The sequence below is a fragment of the Mus musculus genome, chromosome 13 (genome assembly GCF_000001635.26).
Source record: "Mus musculus strain C57BL/6J chromosome 13, GRCm38.p6 C57BL/6J".
Classification (NCBI taxonomy): Eukaryota; Metazoa; Chordata; class Mammalia; order Rodentia; family Muridae; genus Mus; species Mus musculus.
The window spans coordinates 48,312,029-48,322,271 of NC_000079.6; the positions used below are offsets into that span (position 1 = coordinate 48,312,029).

At 46.6% G+C, this 10,243-nt stretch overlaps 1 pseudogene; it reads left to right on the plus strand.

The window, feature by feature from the left end:
* Gm8588 (predicted gene 8588) lies at window positions 550–2,356 on the plus strand (annotated as a pseudogene).

The window sequence follows — 10,243 nt, forward strand, 5'->3', positions numbered from 1 at the left end:
TGCATCACCCATGAGCACATGTGTATGGGCACACACACACACACACACACACACACAATCACTTGGGAATATTTGGCGTGTGTATCAGATGGTCAACAGTTTTGGGTGGCAGCATCTCTGGGTGCTCTTCTTGCATTTTAACCTCCTATATAGGTAGATGGTTGATAGGGTTCACACTGTCAGAGTACCTTGTAGCTAGGCTATAAATGGCTTGGCTTCAGACAATCAGGACACAGGGATTCACCTAGCTCTGCCTCCAGAGTACTAGGATTAAAGGCATGTGCCACTATCCAACTAATTTTAATTTTTTAAATGCAAAGGCATTTTGTTTTAATGGAGTTAACGTAATAGGTATAACAGCAAATGCAATGCTGATTGAGAATCTCTAGCAAAAAAAAAAAAATCTCTGTGCTCTAAAACCCAATGTGATGTCACAAGCAGAAAGTAACACTGCTGACCTCGTGTGACAGGCCGCACTGAAAACACAAACATGAAATATTGCTTTAAATTGTCCTAAAGCCATGTATAAGCTGTACAAAACTTAAATGAGCCCCGGCATCAGAGCCAGCCCTGCCTGCAGTTTCCTGAACTAGGTGCTACTGGCCACCCAGAGCAACTGATTCTAAGGCCTGACTCTAGCAATGGCCTTCGCAAATCTGTGCAAAGTGACATCATCAGTGACAATCTGGACCTGTTCTACCAGAAGATCCTGCAAGATGGAGGGCTGCAGGTGGTGGAGAAGCAGAACTTGAGCAAGGAGGAGCTGAACTTTAGGACTGTGAAGGCCTTATCATCCGGTCAGCTACTAAGGTCACTGCTGATGCCATCAATGCAGCAGGGAAGCTCCAGTTGGTGGGCAAGGCTGGTACAGGCGTGGACAATGTGAATCTGGAGGCTGCCACGAGGAAGGGCATCTTACTCATGAACACCCCCAATGGAAACAGCCTCAGTACTGCGGAGCTCACCTGAGGGATGATCATGTGCCCAGCCAGGCAGATTCCCCAGGCAACGGCTTCGATGAAAGATGGCACATGAGACCAGAAGAATTTAATGGGGGACAGAACTGAACGGGAAGACACTGGGAATTCTTGGCCTAGGCAGAATCGGAAGAGAGGTGGCCACCCAAATGCAGTCCTTTGGAATGAAGACTGTAGGCTATGACCCCATCATTTCTCCTGAAGTTGCGACCTCCTTTGGTGTTCAGCAGCTGTCGCTGGAGGAGATCTGACCTCTCTGTGACTTCATAACTGTCCCTTTCCCACTCCTGCCCTCCACCACAAGCTTGCTGAATGACAGCACCTTTGCTCAGTGCAAGAAAGGTATGTGAGTAGTGAACTGTGCTCGAGGAGGCATTGTGGATGAAGGTGCCCTGCAGTCTGGTTAGTGTGCTGGAGATGCACTGGATGTGATTACAGAAGAGCCATCATGGGACCCAGCCTTAGTGGACCGTGAGAACATCATCAGCTGTCCCCAACTGGGTGCCAGCACCAAGGAAGCCCAGAGCCACTGTGGGGAGGAAATCACAGTCCAGTTTGTGGACATGGTGAAGGGGAAATCTCTAACAGGGGTCGTGAACGCCCAGGCCCTTACCAGTGCCTTCTCTCCACACACCAAGCCTTGGATTGGTCTGGCAGAAGCATTGGACATGCTGATGCATCCCTGGGCTGGCTCCCCTAAAGGGACCATCCAAGTGGTTACACAAGGAACATCTCTGAAGAATGCTGGGACCTGCCTGAGCCCTGCAGTCATTGTCAGCCTTCTCAGAGAAGCATCCAAGCAGGCAGACACGAACTTGGTGAACGCTAAGCTACTGGTGAAAGAGGCTGGCTTCAATGTCACCACCTCCCACAACCCTGGGGGCCCAGGGGAGCAGGGCAACAGGGAATGCCTCCTGACTCTGGCCCTGGCAGGTACCCCCTACCAAGGTGTAGGCTTGGTCCAGGGCACCATACCAATGCTGCAGGTGCTCAATGGAGCTGTCTTCAGACCAGAGGTGCCACTACGCAGGGGCCAACCCCTACTCATATTCCGGGCTCAGCCTTCTAACCCTGTGATGCTGCCCATGATGATCGGCCTCCTGGCAGAGGCGGGTGTACAGCTGCTGTCCTACCAAACCTTCAAGGTGTCTGACGGAGAGCCCTGGCATGTCATGGTCTCTCCTCCCTGCTGTCCAGCATGAAAGCATGGAAGCAGCACATATCAGAGGCTTTCCAGATCTGCTTCCGACCCTGAGGCTTGGCAGTCTCAGCTCCACAGGTTCTTCTGAAGAAACCTGCTCACTGTGACCTGTAGGGAGAGGGAACCGCAAAACCAGGGCATCTTCCTGAACTAATATCTAGTAAAGACTCTTAACTCCAAAAACAAAAACAAACAAATAAAAAAAACTTAAATGAACTTTGTGTTTAGACTTGAGTCCCAACCCCCAGGTTATCTCACTGTATATCTGTAAATACCCCTAAATCTGAAATCCAAATGATTCCCTGTCTCAAGCATTTTTGGTCTGGGATACTTAAAATGTGTAGGATACAGAAAAAAAAAATCAGAAAGGAGTCTGGGAGGCTCAGAAAGCTTAGAAAGCTACAGGGTTTCCCGAGCCTTTCCCTGGGGTTATATAAGCAGCCAGCAATCGCTGGGACAGAGAATCCTCTCTGGTAAGGCCGCCCGGAGGAAGCTTTCATGAGTCATCACTTATACAGGGGCGGGGCTGTTATGAGGCTGCCACCGCCTTTGACTCATTCCTGGCCTCTACATAACCTCTGAGCCTTGCTTCCGTATGGTCCTCCAATAAGTTCATTTCTTCACTATGTCAAGCTTGAGTGGAGAAGCCATCCCTTTTGATTGTCATCAGGTATCCCATCTGAGGTGAATAGATGGGGTCTCACATCTCTCTGCTGAAAGTTACACAGCAAGTGGTACACAAAGGGAAGACAAGAAGAGTCCCTAGAGTTAGGGGAAGAGAGGAGGAGGGGAGAGGGGAGAAGAAACAAATCAAAGCCAAGGCAATAACTAAAGCAAGAGTTTCCTTATAGACATGAAGGGAGGTGGGACTCTGGGCAGAGTAACTAGAATGTAAGGAATGATAGCCACTCAGAAACTTTTCTGATATGAAAAATAGCCAGATGACGAGAGTCTGGTGGTTTGAATGAGAGTGGCTACCATGGGCTCATGTATTTGAGTGTGTGAGCTCCAGTTGTGGAACTGTTTGGGAAGGACTCGGAAGTGTAACCTTGTCGGTGGAGGTGTGTTTCTGGGGGTGAACTTTGAGATTTCCAAAGCCCCTTTCCAATTAGCTCTCTCTGCCTGGTACTTGTGGATCCAGACGCAAGCTCTCAACGACTGCTCCAGCACCTTGCTTGCCTGCTTTCTGTCATGCTCCCTGCTATGATGGGTACAGACTCTTAACTCTCCAGAACTGTGAGCTCTAAATGAAATTCTACATTTTATAAGCTGCCATGGTCAGAGTGTTTGATGAGAGCAACTTAAAAAGTGACTAAGACAGACAGGGCAGGCCTCTGGAGTAAACCTGAAGCCCCAAACCCAAAGTTTAGAGAGCCCCATACCTCGTTTGAGACAACAGAGTCTGTGAAGGAAGTGAGGAGCTGGAGGAGTTTCAGGACACATCGCCAGATTCACTTCTTGGAAGTAAAATATTTAAAGAAACATCCATTTAGGGGACATCTGAATTCTAAGAGACCGAGTCCTCTACTGGTAGATTTTCCAAAACCATTCATAATAAAAATACTCTTCCCTGGGGCCAGAGAGACAGCTCAGTAGAGTTAAGAATGCTTGTTGCCCTTCCAGAGGTTCTGAGTTCAATTCCTAGCACCCACACTGCATAGCTCACGGCTGACGGTAATTCCAGTTCCATTGGGGATCTACCGGCTTCTGAGGGCATGCCACACTCACTTGCACACATAAATACGTAAATACACATATAAACACATAAATACATATGCAAGTACATATATAAATACAACAAAAAAAGGAACTGCTTCCAGACCCTGTAATTGTTCTTTGTGTTAAGTTTACCTAGAAGGTCAGCCCTATGAGAAATGAAAAGGGTTCATCTGATGTGAATTTGAAGAACCCTTCTCATTAATAGCTTCTTGTTAAATCCCACTGTGGTGAAATGTATCTTCTAAGAAATGGATTCTTTGCCAGCCTTTGGAATCTGATGACCCCAAATGTGGCTATCTTGGTAAAGGTCCCATTTGTCTTGGAAAAGAGAGTTTGTTCTCTGATGGCTGAGGAGAGTTTGCCATACCTGTTAATGACATCAAGTTGACTGAGAGAGGCATGTGTCTTCTATAGTCTTGCTAATATCCTGTGTAACTCTTTTATTGGCTATTAAGAGAAAGGTATAGATGCCACCAACTGTTTTTGAAATAAATCCAACCAAAGGCATGGAGAGAGCCATATACCAGTGTCTTTTAAGACAGAAAAGGGAATCAGTCAACTTAAAGGAACCAATCGCTAGGTGTAGTATTGAACGCTCTCTAGATCGTTGCTGAGCCCTGAAGTACCAGCTCTTCTGAAACCAAACACTGTATTTATGCATAAAGCTAGGAGCCTTCCTTGGGCACCCCTGATGAATTGTCTCATGAAAGAAGTTGAAGATGTGGATGACATGAACCCACTTGAAAGCGAAGAATTGGCCCAGGAATCACAATCTTTGGGGATCCCCCACCACCACCCCCCTGTGCTCCAATCACCAGTAGCAATGCTGTAATATCATTAACCTTATTCCTCTGGCTCTGCAAAAGGTCACTTTATCTGTGAACCACGCATCCACGCACTCACACAGATAAGAGGCTGGTAACAAAAGCCTGACTGTTGGCTGCCCCACCAGCGCTATCTAACCCAGCTAGCGCCTTTCCCCACATTCTGTCACCAAGTCATTGGCAGTGGCAGTGTTGGGAAACTGCATGGCTCAGATGTTTCTAAACCCTTTTAATCCCTGACAAAGGCCTCCATTTACTGCTGGGTTTTGTTTTCCTCCGCTGCCCTACAGCGTGGCAGCTAGTGTGTGCTCCTGATAAGCAGCGAGCCGTGCAGATGAGGTTGGGTTTCCTCGTACACACCACCACACAACCTGCCAAGGTCCAAATGGGGGGGATGCGGTGTATTTTTCCCTCCCTCTCCCCAGCAGTCAATGCCAACAGCACCTTGCACAGTGGTTCTTAGGCCAGATAACTTCAGAAGAACACACAACTAGTGTGTGTGTGTGTGTGTGTGTGTGTGTGTGTGTGTGTGTGGTGTCCAAAACATGACATTTATTTAGCATTATTTAATTTGAGGCATGCTTCCTCTAGGGCAAATAATTTCCTCCTAAGAAATTGAGAGGTAGCAAACTCACAATAAAGAGGAAAGAGGAAAAGAAAACACTCCTGTCATGCGGCTTTTTTTTTTTTTTTTGAAAGGTTACTCTTTTCTTTCTCTTTGCAAGGCAGAAAAGATTGCTATGGGAAACAATGGTGATATTTGCTACTCTTGACAAAAGAGGCTTGTGTGTGTCCAGGGGACTGTGACAAAGGGAACACGAGACCTGTGGTATGAATGGGGTGGCCTAAGCTGGACTGGGAAGGAAATGCGTGGAGGAATTGACAGCCGCTTGACTCCTTGGCCTCTGTGACTATCTCCACTGCCAAGCTTAGATGCAGGGTGAAGTCAGAGTTCACAGGGAAAACAGCCGGAGCTGCTGGAAGCACATGACAGGGCAGGGGAAGGTCAGGTCTGAGAGACGCTAAGAAATGTTTGAGGTGGAGTGCGATTCAGAATGTGGCAGTGAAGCCCAGTGGTTATGCCCATCAAGCGTGTGGAAAGATGGAGACTTCTTTCTTGCATAAGAAGTAAATGACTGAGTTTAGGTTAAAAGCCAAGAATTGGCAACACCTGCCATGAAAATCTGCATAGAAAGTGTGGATACAAGCAGTGTGGGGTGTTGGAGGTAGGGGATGCATAGATTTACACTCAGCTGTGGGTCCAAGAAGCTCCTGTGAGGTCCTGAGTATTGATATCCAGCACCCATGCAAAAAGAATAGCACAGAGGCATGCAGGAACCCCACACCAGGGCTCAGACACAGGCAGATCCCTGGAGCTGTTGGCCCGCCAGCCTAGATGAACTGGTGAGTTCTGAATTCAGCGAAAGACCTTGTCTCAAAAAAACCTGGCTGGATAAAGATGAAGGAAGACATTCTACAGGAACTTCTAGCCTCTACACACACACACACACACACACACACACACACACACACACACACACACACACACACGTGACCTGCATGCACAGGTGTACGTAGACACATATGAACATGTATATACACAGACACATACACAAGTAAATAAAGGTGGAACATTTCACCCAGCTGTGGCATGCATCTTGTAAATGTTGGGGCACGTCTTTTACACTCACCTTTGATGCCTGAAGGAGCTGAAACGATTTTTGAAAACCACTTTAAATGCTTTATCTATACTGAAAATCAATATCTTTTTGTTGTTGTTGTTCACGACGAGGGTTGTGCTTCGAAACTCTCAAGGCCTTTCCCATGCTTCTCGGTTTTCAAATGATTAAAAGATATTATCTTCCTACATCTAATAGAGGCCAGGGAGCTGGAGAGGGTGGGCTAATTCTATCATGGAGATTTTCTTTTCCCAAGACTATGCCTTTATCAGAGCACAGTCTCATTTTTCATTTCTAAAGCCCTCATAAAAATGCTTTTGCCTTTAACATCACCCATGCCACACGGCTCCTGGAACCTCCTACCGTCCAAACACCAAGGGCAGAGGTAGCTAGCTCAACAGGGTAACGATACAAATGTAGTTTCTTCCCAGACTTGGAGGTGCTAGTGTTTTCCATCATATCTGCAGTGATTGGGTCCCGATGAATGCCTGAGCACCTGCCAGTTAGCTTTACAAAATGATATTGGGCATGTGACTGGGACAGCTCTTGTCTCCTTGAGATTTAACCATCACTCACTGCGCCTCTCCTTGAGTTTCCTTTCTAACCCATGTCCCTTGCAACTTGTCCTTCATGCAAGCTTTACACGCCTTTCTCCACCTCACCCCCATCCTGCAACACGCCCACACTCCCGTTTACTGTCTGTGACATCTTTTCTGAACTTGGGCAATATCCTGAGAGAACTCCAACTCCATCCAGTGTAACTGGCTCTTCAGAGGTTCTAGCCTGAAAATCTGCTTCTCTCCTCTTGCAGCCACACCCAGCTATCTCTTCCGATCTCACCCAAGGCACACTGCTTAGCTTCCTCCGATTGTGTAAAGCAGCATCTAATACCTGAACTGAGTTCTTAGATCTTCCTCGTCCCTCCCTCCTCTTCTCTCCTTCCAACAAATGTTAATGACATCTTGCTCTAGGTTAGGTACTCACTTTAAAGGAGATAGATTACAGGAGCACATGAAACAGACAAGGTCTCCTTTATACAACGTTTATATAATACAGGGCGGAGACAGACAGTAAACTCCTAAATAAATACGAAGACGTCCCAGAGTCTAACAATGGACTGATGGGTAGTGCAGGTGAGGAAGAGTGTTCTCTAGAGACTTTACACGGATATTAGAGACACCCCCCTTTGGGGAAGATGTGATGGAAATGACAGGGGGCAGGGAGAGTGTGCTCCACAGTTGTCCAGAACATTCCAGAACAGCGAGGGAAGCTTGAACGCAGAGGTCTTAGGATAAAGGTGAACTAAGTGTGATCTTTTCCCTTACATGTGTGAGCCATAATGACATGTGTTATATACAATGTTAGTGACACACAATAAACATGTAACATTATTTGGGAGGGGGATCCATGTTTATTACATAGTTACAAAATTTTTTTTCCTGTAACAAACTCTCACTAGCAGATTGTTTCCCAACCTCAGAGATTCTCCATTTATGTCTAAAAGCATTGAGCAAGGAAAAGACCCAAAGTTCTCTCTCATATTTGATGGGGGGCGGGGGGTGGGGGAGACCTGGAAAGTCAGACTTCTAAATAATACTAAGCCAATTCATTCTACAACAGCTCTCTGGACCGAACGATGCTGGAGCCCCAGAGAGAAATCAATGCACAGCTCATCGAGGTTTACACCTAGGCACACGCCTAGCTCTTGACTTTTCCTCATTAACTTTTATGGCACCAAGTTCTGTCGGCTGCCCCCTCGAACAGAATGACCCCTCATTTCCCATCATGCGTTAACCAGCTCCCCCCACCACCACCCGCCTCAGCTGCACATGTCGTAAAATTATTTTCAGTGTGAGTGAGAAACACCTTTTACATTTTATGACTCGTACAATAAAGAAACAAGAAAAATATGCAATTTATAAAATGATAATACGCTGTAATGTGGAGCTTTTAAGTTAATGGGACATACAGGGAAAGGTGTCATTAAGAAAGAGGGAGGGGGTGGGGGGAAGGGGAGTACTTCATCATATACAAGTGCTGCGGCTGACAGGAACCTGGAAGACACAGAACATGTATATACTGTCATTCTGTCCCTTAAGTATGTATAAAACCCCTCATCAAAGAGCAGCATCACTGCTGCATAGGAGAGGAAGGGCCAAGTACCCCATCCCGCAGGCCAGGGAAATGCAACCTGAAGAGCCGGATTCACCCCAGCTGAGTCACCTCAGGGGCAGCCTTGTGATGTCTTAAATTAACTTTTAAAAACTCTACATGGCACTGTATTGTATTTGTCAGGGTTCCCCAGAGAAACTTCCAGCAACTTGCAGCACAGGTGTGAGTTGGAAAACAGGCTGGCAAGGGCCATCCAGCTGCGCCATAGTGTGGTTCCAGCTTCAAGTGGAACAGAAATTTGCCTGTCAGTACCCAGGCACCAAGGCTGGGGAACACCCTTAAACTTCTCTCGACATCGGGGGGCAAAGGAAGCGGTTATGAAGCCTGGTGGGCTGCTTCTGCATAGAATAGCTCATTGTAACCTGGATATTGGAAAGTGACAAGTCACAGATTCATTGCCTGTTTTTACTATAAAGAACGTGTCACACTGGTGGTGTGGAAGCAGTGTTTTGTGGTAATAAAGAGCCTGGGTTCCCGAGTTTAGAGTCCCCCTCCTGCCATTTGCTAGGTAACTGGTGAAGTGACTGAAAAGAGCTGTGTCTTGTTCTTTCTAATGTATGACATGGGAATGCCGGCAATATGCACCACGTAGAGATGTTATGGAGATAATTGAGGTGGTAGTCTAAAGTGTTGGAGACCACGCTTGGCTCATGATGGACGCTAGGCTCCTTTTTTGGGAAAGGCAGTAGAAACCCACGTCTTCACCAAACACTAACACTAGATGCATCCCAAACTCCCAGAGAAATCTCTCCTCTCTGTCTCTCTGTCTCTGTCTCTCTCTCCTCTCTGTCTCCATCTGTCTATCTCTTCTCTCTCTGTCTTTGTCTCCCTGTCTGTTTCCCTGTCTCTGTATTGCCCCCCCCACACACACACACACACTTCTAGTGTGATATATGCGGAGATGAAATACAGTTAGAACCAGAATAATGAATTAGGTAGCCTATGAAAAAGGCTTCAGGAAAAGAATCACTGCTCATGAATCTTCAATATATTAAAATAGCTTTTTAAAATTCTACACTGCACTGTATTAGTCAGGATTCCCCAGAGAGATAGACTAGGATGCACACAGATGATATAGTGAGAGATATAAATAGACGGAGATGAGGCAGGGACAGGAGCTGTAGGAATTGGCTCTTGTGATTATTGAGACATGGAACCCTGTGATCTGCAAGCTCGAGAACCCAGGAAGTGAGCACCATGATCTGGCATAAGGCGTGAGGTGTGAAGGTGATGGTAGGAGCCCTTCCGTAAGCCTGAAAGCGAAGCAAGAACTTATGGTCTCTAGGACAGTAAAACAGGCACAGTTCCGCGTCAGCTGAGAGTTTACGTTCTCTTCCTTTTTCATTTATATCGGGACCTTTGAGAAACATCTCTTCTAGAAACATCATAATGGACACCACCAGAAACAGTATTTTACCAGCTTTCTGGGCAACCCTTAACCCAGTCACACTGCCACGTACCATTAACGGACACAAATGCTTCGTGGCTTTATGTCTTGTCAAGTAACGTAACACTCCCTGTTCTCTATGGCTTTCCAAAGCCCAAGCAAGCTCTGTTGGCGGATTACCCTTTCACAAGACTTTGAACGAGCCTCGTAGGCATATCACATGGATGGTGACTTGAGTGGGTCTTGTGCAGGTAGCCAGCAATCAGAATTTTTTATCAAAGAAA